Source organism: Dreissena polymorpha, chromosome 10 (genome assembly GCF_020536995.1).
Source record: "Dreissena polymorpha isolate Duluth1 chromosome 10, UMN_Dpol_1.0, whole genome shotgun sequence".
NCBI lineage: Eukaryota > Metazoa > Mollusca > Bivalvia > Myida > Dreissenidae > Dreissena > Dreissena polymorpha.
The window spans coordinates 52,894,098-52,911,708 of NC_068364.1; positions in this window are offsets into that span (position 1 = coordinate 52,894,098).

The window sequence follows — 17,611 nt, forward strand, 5'->3', positions numbered from 1 at the left end:
TCTCACACATCATCATCAATTGATGTGTTTTATTTGTGGTTGTAAAAACTAATATTAAATCCGCCTTGCAAAGAATTATGGTTCCTGTGAATGCCGATGCGTTAAACAGTATGCCTTCGATGGACTTGTGGTCGTTATAACAATGACGTACGGATATGTGGTCGCTGACAATTAATACATAAAAAAAGGCCTGCTCCTATAATGCGTTCGAACTTTACCACATTAAGACCAGTAAAACAAAAAAACATGCATGCCATTTTCCAATTGAATTGTACAAGATATGATATTCATATTTTCAGAGCCAAGTTTTATTTAATTCTGATGCTGGCAGCGAAGGATCGTGTACGCTGTTGTTCATATTTTTAAGGTGTACGCGATGTTAACATGTATTATTATAACCCGTTCTATGATTCTAATGTCACGCAACATAATATATTAATCAATAACACAAATTAAAGTTCAATGTGTATTATTGGTCCAATTTAGTAGTGTATGATGTTGTTGCTGTTGCACATATAAAATTTACATATTAGGAATGACATTACATAACACTTGATTACGTTTACAAGGCCTTATGATGGATCCGATTAAGCAGCAATCATAAGTTTTTACTTAAGGATGTCTAACAACTAATATGTAAACGAAACGACTGTTTGTTCAAAATGATTATCCTTCCAACAAAATGTATAAAGCCAGTACACGCACGCACAGTTGTCCATGAAAAGTGGAGGTTGTATGCCAACTGTAAAGACGAAAAACTAGTGCTATTGATGTGTTTTGTAAAGTTTGTGGCATAGTGAAAATTAAGTATTCGCCTTTGCTAATGACCCTTGCATATAGCTTGTAAACTGTTCGATGGTGTTATATGCTCCATGACAAATAACGTTTTTGGACTGTATTTGTGGTTGTATATGGTAAATACCCTTCGCATATAGCCGAGTGACTGTATTTATAGTGATCTATGGTAAATGATCTTCGCCTATAGTCGGATGACTGCATCTATTGTGGTATATGCTTAATGACCTTCGCAAATAGCCGGATGAATGTATCTATGGTGGTATATGGCAAATGACCTTCGCATACCGCCGACTGATTGTATCTGTGGTGGCATATGGTAAATGACATTCGCCTATAGCCGGATTACTGTATCTATTTTGACATATGGTAAATGACCTTCGCCTATAGCCTGGTGAAATAATGTATTGTGATATATGATAAATTACCTTCGCAAATAGCCGGTTGACTGTATCTATGCTGATATATGGTAAATGATATTCGCCTTTAGCCGGATGACTGTAGCAATGGTGATATATGGTTAATGACCTTCGCAAATAGCCGAATGACTGTTTCTTCGGTGATATATGGTTAATGATATTCGCCTATATCCTGATGACTGTATCTATGGGGGTATATGGTAAATGACCTTCGCATACCGCCGGATAACTGTATATTTGGTGGTATATGGTAAATGGCATTCGCCTTTAGCCGGATGACTGTATGTATGATGATGTATGGTAAATGACTTTTGCCTATAGCCGGCTGACTGTATCTATGGTTATATATGGTAAATAACATGTGCCTTTAGGCTTGTGATTGTATATATGGTGGTATATGTTGAATAAACTCCGCCTATAGCCGGGTGACTGTATATACTGGGTTATATAATAAATGACCTTCGCCTATAGCCGGGTGACTGTATCTATGGTGATATATGGTAAATGACCTTCACATATAGCCGAGTGACTGTATCTATGGAAGAATATTGTAGATGACCTTCGCCTATAGCCGGTTGACTGTATCTATGGTGATATATGGTAAATGACCTTCGCATATGGCCGGATGATTGTATCAATGGTGGTATATGGTAAATGACTTATGCCTATAGCCGGGTGACTGTATCTATGGTGATATATTGTAAATGACATTCGCATATAGGATGCTGACTGTACAATAAATTAGCGTAATAAATATTATGCAATTGATTGTTATATGTCTAGAAAACCTGCACAATTAAACGAAAAATTCAAAATTCAATACCAATTCGATATAACCCTAGAAGCAAAAAGGTGCATTCACATTATTGGATAATTCAATATCCAAAGCAAGAAAACATGCGACATTACCACTTAAATTCGATCACAATCTGTGCTTCAACACCTAACATAGTCCAGAAGTGCGTGCAGCGGCACCAGACACGATAACTACGATACATGTATAGATTTGAAAAGGCACATCTAGCTATGTTTGTGGTTATTGAAGCTGTACAAAACGACATCGTACGTTATCATCAACGTAATCCACTCAACACATAACTCGGTTCAATGAAAATAAGCTAAACGATTTATAATAATTCATGTGATATTGGTTTTGTTATCTGTTATTAGATTCATTAAACTTACCTTTAATGCAGCTGAATTAATTATGTGTATTATAAAACGCCGCTTACTTCTAATCTGTTTCATTTAGACATATTTTTTTGAAATTGTAGGCAACCTTTATCGATTCGATACCGCTGTAACATCTTGATGGCAAAGGACCCAATTTCATTTATATAATTCATGCTATAATTTTATCTCTGCAATATATGTTGTCAGTATTGTATTTCGGGCATTGGTGTTGAAATGGCCCATGACTGATAACCGCAGAACACATCGCACTAAGACAAGTCTCGTGAGATATTTTTTTGTATTGATCACAACAAAACCTTTTTATGTCTAAATGTTGGTTGAATATGTTATGGAAATCGCTGTATCGCTAAAATGATTATTATTCATATACAACAACATCATAATTACATTGATTTATTACAGTTATTACTTTGAGTTCATGTCCCAATCTTCATTGAATTAGTCATATATAAAGCATCAACACTATATTTAACGTTATACAATAGCATCACCAACATGTAAATCCATGTGCGTGTATGTAGATTTTTGCACTTCGCACGAATATATTATCATGACATAGAATTGACCAGCATTTAACATATTGCACTTAAAAAGCTGTCTGTACGATATATGCAAAGGCCATTCACAACACCATAATCACAAACCGCAAGCTATATGTGAAGGTCATAATTAACATGTATATTTTAACTGAAACTGAAATAGTTATTGAAGAGTAATAACACACCTTTTGCATAGCATGTGTATGGGGAAAATGCATATCAAACTAATAGTATTATATCGATAGGCTTGCTCATCAACAGATGGCAATTGTGTCCTCTTTCGTAACATTAGTTAAAGTATTAAAACACCAACTGCATAATAGGTACAAAGAACTATATAAATGAAAACAGAAACATGCAAGTGATTTTAGTTTACACGAAAGACAATTTAGCACATTGTCAATTAACCGATATGCATGTATATATCTAATGGGTCTGTGTCATGCACGCTGATGTGCTTGCTGTTCATTGCACGCTATGCTGGCGTGTATTTGATGGTCGCACTGGTGATATTAATAAGATTTATGTGTTATGGAATTACTTTTGTTATTTTATCATTCTTGTTCGCTTGCATATATATATAATAGTATCCCTTTTTGTTACATTTACGATCGCCAATTAACATAATGTCGATTATTATAGAAGCAAAGTATATATAAATAAATTCAACTAAACATATAAACATTAGGGCTGTAGAAAATAGATGACTGTTAAGCGAAACGAATCGATGATTACGAAATGGATACCACAGCGACTGACTCAACTTCGTGTTTCCCTTTCGTCACTTACGTCCAGTATGTTTCAGATGTTATTTCGTTAAAACGAATTTTAACGTTTTCGTGTCTTCCAAATATTCATGGTACCGATTGATCGGTTTGGGCGTTGATGATAGCTAAGGTATTATATTATTTAATACATACATATTATTTGATAGTAGAACTTAAGGTATAAACTGTTTGTTTATAATTTGTAACGACTATTTTCAAAACGTATGGAATGCGTGTTGTAATGTGTCTATATTGGAAGTCAAATTATGTATAGGAAATTTAATATTGTCATTACAGTTTCATTTGTGTATGCATAAAAAAATATGATGTTGTTAAAAGATTTGGTTATTTCCTGAAACCAAGGAAATATTTATATCAACAATTTCCATACTCATGGATTAGGTCACAATCGTCATTTGTTATATTGTTTTAATACAGTTCCCATCATAAAAAAAACTGCAAGCATGATATAAACATAATAAAAGATTTTTTATATAAAACATACGAATATCTTAACCATTACACATTTGACAAACATATCAAAAACGTTTTTAACCAAAAAACATATCATAGCTACACACTACGAGTTACCTTCCCATACCTATACACATACCTACCCTACCATTTGAAACAAAAGTTTGCCAAAGTGGAAAAAAGGCACAACACGACACACAAAACACATACCAAGGTCAGCAGCCGTTTGTTAGGAAAAAAAAAGCAAACAGACGATCGTACAAACTTGTCAACGCGCCGTTCGGATGGCAGCTGATTTACTGTAATGAAACGGTCTGTTTCATATATTTATTATGCTTGATCCGCTTTTATTAACGAATCACTTTATTTCATACTGACTGTATGTTAAAATTTCATCCTCGGTAATTATATTCAATACGGTCTGTACGACTTCCTCTTTTATACACTACCATAGAAAATTGATGAAGCATGTCGAGTTATGCCAATAGCTTAATTATGCGATAACTGCTTCTATAGTGCAAATAGTTCTTGCCCAATACATCATATTTTTATTTCACTGTGGAAAGTCTGAAAAATGTCATGTCGTCTTACTTTTTTTTACATAAACTCTCAGTTTATACTATAGTTGATAGTGCATGTTATACATATACCCTAACTAGATGAGCAAAATTGGGCGGCATATTTTAATTTATTCATTCTAAACCCTTGTGAAGTGTTTTATTATATGGGAAAATACATTGCGTAGAATGTAAAGTTGCTTAGCGAGACATAAATGTGTTAACATATAAATGAATGTGTATGACGGCATCAATATGAAAACGGAATATTTAAACATACTTTTGCAATATTTTGTAAGCAAAATATTGATATGTTGAACATTACTAGTAGCAAAATTTGATTGACCAACACTTCATTTATTGTTTTCAAATTATGTACACGGCGGAGTCCAATTGTTGGTTTGTTAGAAACCAGACAAAAGATTTCAGCAATGTTTGGGAACCTCATAGTATTGTGCAGATTTGTTCATACAACGCATAAGCACAATTGCTGCTTCAACAACAAAAACCGATTGACCGTCAGGAATTTGATTGAAGTACACAACATTTGATTTGTGAATACTCTGTTAAGATAGTTAATTCATTTTATTTCTTATTTTTGATATTCATGTTTGGTTAAAGATTGCGGGAATTTGATGTTGACGTTTGAAGTGTATGTACTGACTGCAACGAAATATTGTACTGATTTGTGTAAATAGTAAAGGTGCTATTATTTTAACGATGTGCAATTGCAAATATAGTGGCGAAGGGATGCACTATAAAAGGTTTTTTTTGGTTTGCAATTAACAATGTACATATACACGCATAATTGGTGTTCAATTTATTATACAGGTTTTCTGTAAGGGAAAGAAATATTCGTTTATATCAAGCAGCTCCGTCGGTAGAGTAATAAAGCGAAGGCTACACAACTACAAATAACGGCTACTGTCGAAACTATTTCTTGTTTAACATGATAACGCAGATTCAATGAATAACAGATGTCATATTTAATTAGGATTTATGAATCGTTCACTGATGAAGGATTCAGTTCAAAGCCATCATTTCCGTTTATTAGACATATCATTATACAAATCGATGCTTTCAAGTGTTTATCAAAGTATGCGGTGACGACAATAAATTAAATCTTCACAAAAATTTTTTTTATCATAAAGCATTATTTACCAATATGTTTCTGATAATTATTCATATATACTGAGTCTGCGCACACTAATATTGACATGTGTGTAATTTTGTTTCTTTACAATCACTTTCATTTCTAGAAAGACAATATACCAAATCAGCTTATTTGAGTTTGTATTGTTTCGTGATTTATAAAATGAAAATTGGCTGAAACAAGTTTATGCCATCGTTGCACACATGTTAACATATGCATTTATATTTTATGATAAATAAATTGCATGCGTAGATGCAAACTGTTTAATATATTATAGTGTACTAATATTGCAATTTATATCGTGCGTATACCATACACATGTCATTATGAAATCTCTACAGAATGTGTCACGTTTAATGGCCTGTTCATGTTCCACTATATTGTACCACATAATGGTACTAAAGTGAGTATCGGTAAACACACAGGAGCACTGTGCACTTTCAGGTGAAGTGTACGTGACCGTTTGATAATATAACCTAATCATCAAAAAGCGATTTTCTCCGAATTCGTAAAATATATTTACATTAAAACAAAGTAAAGAACAACGCAAACAAAAACGGCTACATATAAGAAACAACAAAATATCGCAGCACAGTTTATAAAAACATAACTTTTGATTGCAATGTGGACTGTAATTTATTTCCCTTAAGATAGTGGATTTGTGTCATGTACGTTGTTGTGGTTACTGTTTGCTTTACGCTTTGCTAACATATAATTACTTATCTCAGTGGTATCGTCTATTTGACTGATTTGTGTTCATGGAATATATTGAAGGATTTCATTTTAAAGTCAAGAGAAAGCAAATCGAAAATGTGCTGTGATGTGTTCACACTCCTGCATTAATTAGTATTAAGTCGCTTTTCGTTACACTTGATATCGATTAATAACATACATATTTATAACAACACATAAGTGATAGAGCATTGACCACGACTTTTATATTTTAAAAGGATAATTTAATCTAAATCGGTTATAATTTACAACAAACAAACAAAGTGCAACCGAATAGAAAAGGAAGTGATGCGATTAATCCCAAAGTGAGTGATCCCATATCTCGTTTTCATTCTGATAAATTGTTGAGTATTATGAGATAATGTGTCTGGGTTTGCTTTGTTAAAATACTTATTTATACAGACGAGATTCTTTCATTTTTCTAATTGATCAGTAATAACTTATAAAGTAATCAATGATAATAATTAGTTGCCTGTGATGTAATTGGGTTTTTTCTGCTCTAACTGCACACAAGTTTAAATGATGATACAACTTATATATAATGTTAGATTTAATTGAGCATTATTGCTGATTTTTATAGTCGTTAAAAGGCATTTAATTTACAGTTTAATACATTGGTGTATACATTATCATATGTATGACAGTGGTGAATATGCAAGTTGCATTTGGTAAGGCATCACATTAGGCCTTTAATAATTTTAGCCTTAAACGTGTTGTTGTTTTTGTGTTGACTGAAAGTTGCAATATAATATCATTACATAATATGTACTTGTGATGTTTTATTCAGTATTAAATAATCGATATTTAAATATAACCATGTCATAAATAATTGAAAACTAAAATTAAATCAAATCATTGATTAACTGATAGTCCGTTCTACGTTACCTCGTTATGCTATGTTCTCTAGAATTTTATTTCTGAATTTAATCTGCTGTACTTACTGCGCGGACATGGCAGGAATTAAGATTGTCAAACAGGACATCTTAAATTAGTTTAATTAAGATTTATACGAGTAAATATTTACCTACAAAAAACCTATGGTGGGTCTTATTTTTCTTCGGCGGATAAAACATACCACTTTATACAAAACGTCTACCTTATCCAGTGAACGGACCCGACTGTACAGTAAGCGGATACATCGATAATTTCCTCGTGGACATACACAATAAGCACGGGGGCTTGATTATAAATAAAATACACCTTTGCAGAAACATATTAAATTGCGCACAGATTTAACTGAACTTCTCTCCACATGCATGTGAATTTGTATTATAAATATGTTTTTATCCCCACGCTTTTTGAAAAAAAGGTGGGGATATTGTGGTTATCTCCGCCGTCCGTCCGTCTGTCTGTCCGTCCGTCCTGGCCACTATCTCCTCCTACACTAAAAGCACTAGAACCTTGAAACTTACACACATGGTAGCTATGAGCATATGTGCGACCCTGCACTATTTGGAATTTTGATCTGACCCCTGGGTCAAAAGTTATAGCGGTTGGGGTGGGGCCGCGCCAGAAATTATCACTCATTTTTTAAGGTTATTTTACATTTACTTCTTTATTTCTACACCAATTCACTTCAAATTGATACTGGACCTCTCTTATGACAATACGGTCAATCTCAACCATGCATGGCCCCATTCCCAACCCTGGGGCGCCCCGCCCACATAGGCCACACCCACCAAAAATTTCCATTTACTATATTTTTTTCATTTCTACACGGATTCACTTCAAATTGATACTGAACTTTTGTTATGACATTAGGGTCAATCTCAACTATGCATGGCCCCAATCCCAACCCTGGGGCGCCCGCCCACATAGGCCACACCCACCAAACAATTCCATTTACTATAATTTTTTCATTTCTACACGGATTCACTTCAAATTGATACTGAACTTCTCTTATGACATTAGGGTCAATCTCAACTATGCATGGCCCCATGATCAACCCTGGGGCCCCGCCCACATAGACCACACCCACCCAAAATTGCCTTTACTATAATTTCTTCATTTCTACACCGATTCACTTCAAATTGATATTGAACTTCTCTTATGACAATACAGTCAATCTCAACTATGCATGGCCCCAAACCCAACCCTGGGGCCCCGCCCACATAGACCACACCCGCCCAAAATTGCCTTTTTCTATAATTTCTTCATTTCTACACCGATTCACTTCAAATTGATACTGAACCTCTCTTATGACAATACGGTCAATCTCAACTATGCATGGCCCCATTACCAACCCTGGGGCCCCGCCCACATAGACCACACCCACCCAAAATTGCCTTTTACAATGATTTCTTCTTTTCTACACCGATTCACTTCTATTTGATGATGAACTTCTCTTATGACAATACGGTCAATCTCAGCTATGCAGGGCCCCATTACCAACCCTGGGGCACACCTAGGTCAAACATTCGGCGTGGGGATACGCGTCGGCCTCTGCCGCGCCATTTCTAGTTATGTTATCGTTTTTGTATTACATTTTAACTGACTGCGTATGATGTTAAATTAAACGTATGACAACTTAACTTTATAAAAAAAATCTTAGAATTACTAATTATAACATCTTGCCAATACGGGTTAATAATGTAAAATTACAACACATGTTCGTTTTGATTTTCATTTACAGAAAGTATACAAATACATTGGAAATTATTAAGTATTAATTCTTCTTAGTCATGCAATGTGTATTCCATATTGTCAATCTACATGTGTTAAACTTACGATGGAGTAATCGGTGGATTAAACCAGTTTAAAGTGGTAACATTAACCATAAATGTAAAAAAGTATTTTTAATTATAACCATAGGTACTGTTATAATTGACTAACGGGAAATTTATCCCTTAAGAAACAAATGTCTTTGCCAACAGGAACTAAATTAACGCAATTTTAAACGATGGAATAAACCGCATAAAACTGAATCTAGCCTGTGTGTGCAATTTTATTGAATTGTCTTTAAGTATTTAAATGGTCAGCAAAAGTAATGTTGCCATGATATTCTGGACAACAATTTAGGAGGAACAAGTGAGTTATGCAACTAGATAATTGAAGTAAGAAACTAAACAAGTTATCATCAACGTTTACATTATTGAAATATAATGATTACCACTTGGGTATATCAATAAACTTTACATTTGCAAATCGTAAAGGATAGGTCGAATTTTAATTGTCCTGTCTGTACATGTATGTTTTGCATATACGTGTATGTATTCAAATTGAGAACATCATGTATGATGAAATTTTGTCACGAATGTCATGCAAACACTTAAATAATGTGATACGATTTAACAACGTACAGTATGTATAAACAAAGGAATAACTCAAACAGTCGACATGTTGGCAGTACTATGTTTGCTACACATTCATGAATTGTGTCATTCACAAACATCGTCGTTTAACGAAAGACGTGTTTGGCAAATGCGCGCCTCCCTTGACAATTTTTAAAACAATAACAAATAACAAGCAAAGTAAGAGTTGGATTGATCTAATAGTGTATTAAAATATGTGCGCATACGTTTAAGTGCACCTGGAATTTTGCAGCAAAACATGTCATTGGCTCATGTGTTTCGATGTGATAAAGTCGACAGTTGAATCCCATTATATGTTCAGAAATTATTTGCAAACATATGCGTGCAATTCCCTGATTATTTAGGAAATACGATACGTGTATAACTTAATATATTTCTACGCGTCAGACATTATCAGTAATTATTTAAATGTGCTGGTCCAAATATTAACAAATCTCTCTACTAATTGAAAAGCCAATTTAATCCATTAGCATTATGTAGGAGTTATTTTTCAAAATTGCCATGGAATCGAAAATAAAAGACATGTAGCCGCTAAGATTATTTCATTTAATTGGTACACTAACACGCAACAGGAGTATTTGTTTATCAAGCTCTAGAATTGACTCTGGCATGTGGGTACATGGGAATACATAAGTGACCGTTATTAACACGTCCTTACAAGCTACATATCTTCATCTTCTGAATTTTTTTGTTCACGATGCCCGTTGCCAGGTTACGGTCAGCTTAATTTACAGGATACGTAGCGTTTTTCATTGCTTTTTAAGGATTTGTTATCAAAATGTATTCAAATAGAAATGGAAAAAAACGCTCGTTGGAAGTGTTTATATTGTACAGTGCTATTGTTGTTGGTGAATATTGTATTGTTTTAGTTAATCTTGCCTAAAGCTTGCATTTTTTGGCATTACTTCTGAGCACCTGTCAAGGGCAAAGTGATTTCTGAGCCCGGCACAAAATTTGTTGTGTTTGGCGCAATGTGTCGTGTGTTGGGCGCAGGGCGCATTGTGTCATGAGTCCGGCCAATGGCACAGTGTGCCATTAAGAGTAGTAAAAATAGCTGATGGTTTCATGTACAAAAATTCCATCCTTGAGGATCATCTTCTATACAACTTTTAATACATATTTTAAGTATGTCAAAATTAGATCATCTTTGTTCATAACTAAACTACATCTTTAAGTAAAAATTGTGAACACACATACATATTTGTATTAAGACTTAATTTTGATTTAAGTGATATTTCTTGCTGGGCAAATCAAACAATACATTTTAATGAAAACTCGTTTATTTAGTTAATTGTCTTGACGCGCGGGCAGGGTCTTAACATGATTGATGATGAGTACACTTGTACACTTGTACAATATACTGTTTTACACGGAATATATCCTAACAGGCCAAAATCATTCATTAAGAAAATAGATTCGTGCACTATTTCTTAACAATTATAACCGGAATATAAATGAAATTACGATATTTTTTACAATTAGTGTTTTTGTGCGGTGCTGCACGCAAGCCAATGTAGCATATCGTGAATTTAATGCAAGATGGAGTATTATGTTTCATCATTACTGCTGTTTTAACCACACTTATAATGAATTAAACACGCCGGGTATGTTAATGATGCACACCTCAAACAGTGCGTCTAGTATGATTTGATGGTTATATATTCCTGTTAATTGCACATATAGTTTGCATATGTTTTTACTAAAGATAAGCATTAACGCATAATTGTGTCTTAAAAAGTATAACTTCAATTTTGACTGTTAAAATAAATATAACAGTGTTATCTGCCTCAGCAAGTCATTGTTTGTACGAAAAATGTTTTAAGCCTGTGTATTAAATTCATTTGAATTCATTTGTCGTGTATTGTGAAATGTTATGAACACTTGTCTTATGTTGTTTTTGTTGAACTTCTTTGTATGCATCCTTGTGTTTTCTTTTCTGAAAGCTGACGCGCAGTTTTCACTGAAAACTCTGTCTTGGACCAATCTATCTACACCAAACATTACACACATGTTATAAACACTAAACAGTGCAATAAATGTTCTTAATATCAGCTTGCCAATGCACAGACAATTGTAATATATTTCAGCTGTATCCATTAAACGAGATGCCGATTTCCTTTAATACTATTACAAGTATCTGCATGTCAACCAATCCAATGTGTCAATTAAAACCACTTTAAAGATAATATAGGAGCAATAACGACAAAGGGTGTTGAACATATTGCATTTTCCAAGCATTAAATGACTCGATACAACTTCTTCGACAGCAGCTCAAAAGGAATTATCGGTTCTTTGGCGCATTGCGAGATTCAGGAGTAATACTGCTCTAGTAATATGCGAGATTTGCTAATAATGTCTAAAACCAGTTCCTGGTGCTTTTATGCACAGAGGAAATAATTCGACTGAATGCTACATGATTTTTCGGTGTTTGTTTAATGTCAACGAATGTGGACTGACGAGTGTTTAAGTTTTCTTTATCGTTTGTTGGTTTACTATCAATTGGATTAATCCTGGGATATACAAGTTTTATGGATAATATGAAAACATTTTTTATAATAGACAGCGCGTTAAAATATACTGTATGAAGTGTGCAGATTAAGTTTGGCTTTTTTGTTGTTGATTGTATGTGACTCAACTATGACGGGATTATCATTTAGATTGGTGTTGAAATATTACTTCTCGTTTTGATAACATCGCTTTTCTTAACAAATGCAAATGCTATGCATATTACTTATATAATGGATATAAACATAGTTGCTGATTTACATTATTTGATGAGAATATTACATAATGATGAGGCTTCGAAAAACAGCGTCGTTTCACAGACGTATTAAACGGTCGAGTTTTGTATCTAAAGCATTGCCCACATTAGAAAAGGTGCCAGAAAGGAGAATTTCTTCACGCCGGCAAAACACATGTGTTGTTGAAGTAAGAAACAAATACACAAAGGAACTGGTGGATATTGAGGTAAATAAATAACCGTTTAGGCATATGGTCGAGACTTATATTGCCAAAGTGTCACACACTTATGTACAAAATGGATGAGTAATCTATTTTCCGTTATCGTTTATAATTAGTCCAAATAAAAAAGACAAACGATACAAAACGTTTATTTCATCATGTTATAAAATTCACAATCTTACCTTAACGATGGTTAATATAATGAATTAATGAAGCTCCAGAAACATTGTCAGGGGAGTAGTTTGACCACTAGGTATCATACAGTTGTAAATGAAAACTCCAAGCATTTATATTCTAATGAAATAGCAGTAAATATAATTTGAATTCAATTTTGTTTCAATTTGTTACCTGTATTGATTGAACCAAACATGCGGGATTAAACACGTTTGTATACATATTTTTATAGTCCTGTATGTATCCTCATATAGTACTTTGGAGATTTCATTCACAGTTTATAAGTTAATATTTTAAGACAATTGTAGATACTTCCGTTGCATGCAGGGCATATAACAAAAAACCTACATTACAAATGTAAGCGTTTGTTAGTAACATACTTTGCAGTAAAGTAACACATATTATGTTGACGAACATGTTTATAATAATGAGTTATGTATGCAATATATTAATACGTTATATAAACTAGGTTACGTTAACGACTTCTACTGTTGAATAGTCTTTACGAGCTACTAATTTTCTAGTTTGTTAAATGTTTAAATTGCAGTTTGTGTTCATATATATCTTTTGTGTAATTGCTTTTGAAAGTGAATGTTTTTTGTGTTTGATTTGTTTTCAGCGTACACGATTTATAATTAAAAACTAAAAAAGTAACTTCGTACTAAATTTCCATGTAAGTGTTTTCAAAAACAAATCTCCCTCAGAATAGAAAACATGTTACGTTGATATATACAAACACTATTGACGTACGCGAATCTCGTTGTAGCCGTTTTTGATCTGCGTAACAATTAGTTCACTATTGTTTCCATCCCTACTTTCCCCAGTATGACAAAGCCATCCACTATATACGTGCTTTATCTGTTTGTGATTGTGACAAATGTGAATTCCGTTCCGTTACTTCATCAAAACGGTATAAGCTAAATTGGGCAAATTACAATCCGAAGCGCGGGTCTGTCTTTGTCCATGGTAAATGGATTTTACCATCTTGGTGCAGGGCTTTTAAATAAATCGGGAACATGCACTTATGGTGTATTGGACACGCTTAAGAAATTAAAAACATAATTTATTTATCAATAAAAGCGTTAAAATAGCAGACATATATACAATTTTCAAAAACACTGACATGCAGTTCCTAGTGCATTTTCCTGAATAATTACTCGGTATGGCTAATGATATTATAATTCCAACTCCACTCACAATAATGTTATTAAACGTTTGATTGCAAAGATACATGCACACATGAATTTTTTCGTCCGAACTTGTCGTATTCAGTGAAGCGAAATAGATCCGAAGCGAAGTTTTTTTTCTCATTGAAGTAAGAGTAGTTCTCTTAAATAAAAACCGATGCGCCTGTTTATGCATTTTAAAACATGTTGTTTTGGTGGATCTATGACTTTTAACCAGCTGGAGGGATCGCAAACCCTCACACTTATTTATAAAAAAGTTTCATTTGAAAAGGCATATTCACAAGTTGCCCTTTCTGTTGATTTCGTAAAGGAAAATCACCGGTTTCGTCAAACACGTGTCTGGTTTTATGCTAATCTCTCGTAAAAGGGTTGTAAATTCCAATCGTAAACATGTCTAGTTGGAAACGTATATTTTATTTACGTTCCCATGACGACGCGACAAATTGCTATCGTTGATGTATTTGCTTTTGTTACCGATGTGACTCGAGTGTCACACTGGTTGTTATATGCTGCTTTATTACATTTACATACAAAACAATCGGTATATAAAGTATAAGTAACAACGGAAACAGACATATGTCGCAAAATCCATTTATAGTCGTGTATGCCAAACAAATGTCAATTGTACGGTGTAACACTAGTTGTATAAATGTAGCAAAATACTCAGCGTTTGTTTATGTTTTATTTTTAAATGATTTGCATGTTTCATGCCGTCCATTTGCAAGAAGCATTATTCTTATGAGTATCATTAAATGTTTGTCCTTGTTTTGTCAGCTGATTGACTCAAATAGTAGAGAGTTAAAAAGTGAAATGCATCATTTTATTGTATAAGGTGTGTGTCTCTTACAGTGTATTTGACATTTAGAAGCACGTTTGATTTATGTTTTACAATTTATAATATGTACGTTGATGATGAAAGTATGTGTTGTTTGTTGTTAAAACAATAATGACATTTGCAAACGTGTTTTTAGTCATCGTATTTCACCATGTAATCCCTGTTGTATACAGTTAGTGTTATAAGCATTCAATACTTGCACTATTTTTCAACAAATTAGTTGTTTACACTTATATGAACCATGGATGGCCAAATGTATAAAGAACCGCTGTTAACTTATTCAATTCAACATTCTCGCTACAATATTTTTTCTAAAGAATGCTGAAAACTCCATTTTGTAAATTCAGTATTTGCGTTTACACGACGAACTCATATATTTTTATTGATGGATGTTCATGGTTTTGTTACTGTGTCTATGGCGGCTTTTGATGTCTTCAAGTGGACGAGACTTAAAGAGTTGCGGGTGTCATGAATCGGCTATTTTTACACCCAGCCAATAGCGTATCCGGAATTGCGATATAAACACTTGTTCGTAGGTACAAAAAGCTGAACAGTTTCTTTCAATAAGGGTGTTACTATAGAAGTTGTTTATAAAAGCACTGAATTGGAATAGGACCTGAGCCGAATAGAACTGACTTTGTTTTATACACTAAGATGCTATTTAAAGGATCGTTAAACCATCGAGAGCATGACTTAAGTAGTTTTAAATTGTTATTGATTGTAAATGAGTTTCGCTCTAGTAAAACGGGACTCAATGCACGTGCGATAAGTGTCGTCCCCGATTGTCGCGGTATATCAGCTTCTTGCTTTGAATTGATTGTCGCTAAGACGAGAATTCCTTTAGAAGAAAAATACCATACACGCGGAAAGTGTCGACCTTTATTTGCCTGTGCTGACTTCACAGGCTTATCTGGGACGCAAATTCTTCAGATAAGTTTTCCCAAAGTTGAGCTGATATATTCATTTTAATAAATGCATACGGTAACACATAAAGTTCAATCTGTACATAAAACAATCCAGTAGAAGACATTTCGCCATTACTCGTCTATGTTTGAGTAATACTTTCGTAGTTTGGTTAAAAATTGCCATCATAAAGCTGTCACTGAGCAACATGTCTTTTGTTTGCGTGTCCATGGCAACGCGAAAATATGCTCTTGATGGTTGTTAATGGATTCGTTTTTATTGTCGGGGCGATTGGGAAAGACCCCCGGAGGCAAATTGACATTTCGTCTGATAGTATATATATATATATATATATATATATATATATATATATATATATATATATATATATATATATATATATATATATATATATATATATTATTGACATATGCGCAGAGAGACGCACATGCATGCACGCACGAACCGATAGACGGACAGAGAAGGACGAAGAGACGCATATGCATGCACGAACAGTCAAACCTATAGACGGATAGACATACAGACAGAGAGACGTACATTCATACAATTCAACTTAACAAATATTGTTTGTACATCACCAATCTAGTGTCTATTTCATAAATATATTCTAACCCCACAATTATTGTTTGATAATGATTATTATTTTCTGAGATTACATGAACATATATAGCCTTTGACATCAAAACAAATGGCGTGGCAGTTTGGGCTTATAATTACATAGCCGCACGAATTGTATGAGGCATTGTTCAGTACCTACACTTACTGCATCAAATAACGATACATATCTTACAAATGCATGTATTAGTTGGACTCTTGCATAAGCAATTTCAAGTATGGCAGCAGTAAAATGGAAACTAACCATTATTAGCAAAAATAAGTTTTTATGAAATTATATTTTGCAATATATCAAGGCGTTTGACTCAAATCGCGTTAACATAAATTTGTGATGACAATAACAATACACAATTCGAATGTGACTGACATAGCCCGGGGTAAAGTTTCGCAAATCGCGTGATTGTGAGTTCAAATTCTCATACTTTTTTTTTGTTTTTAGACATAGTTATTTTGTATTGCGTACTATTTATTTTTAAAAATCCTTTAATATAAACTGCTATGGCAAAAACATGGAAATAGTTGCTTGACAGATAAAACCGATATATTATGCTTAATCCTAATTTTTAAATGTGACTGCACGAACTGCATGCGTGTCATTTTCGTGAAGCATGGAAGCATTAAATCGAATTATAACGGCTATGCCACAGACTATAAAAGACAGATAATAACTGTTTCGCTATTTTAGGTTCAATTATTTGTGCCCAATTGTACACGATGTTGTTTACAATTTTGCTCTTTCCGGAGCCAATGATACATTTTAAGCATGAATTTCAATACTCATGAAAAAGATTACTATTCATATTGTCAAACTATTGTGTAACTATTTAACCACAGTTTGAACAAACAACGGCAAACACCATTTACAAATCATAGACCATTATGTTCGAAACATTAACGCTTCATTAAAATCAACATCATTAAAAAGGTCAACAATAATATCAAAAGCGTACCATGGCAAATGTGTATATATATTT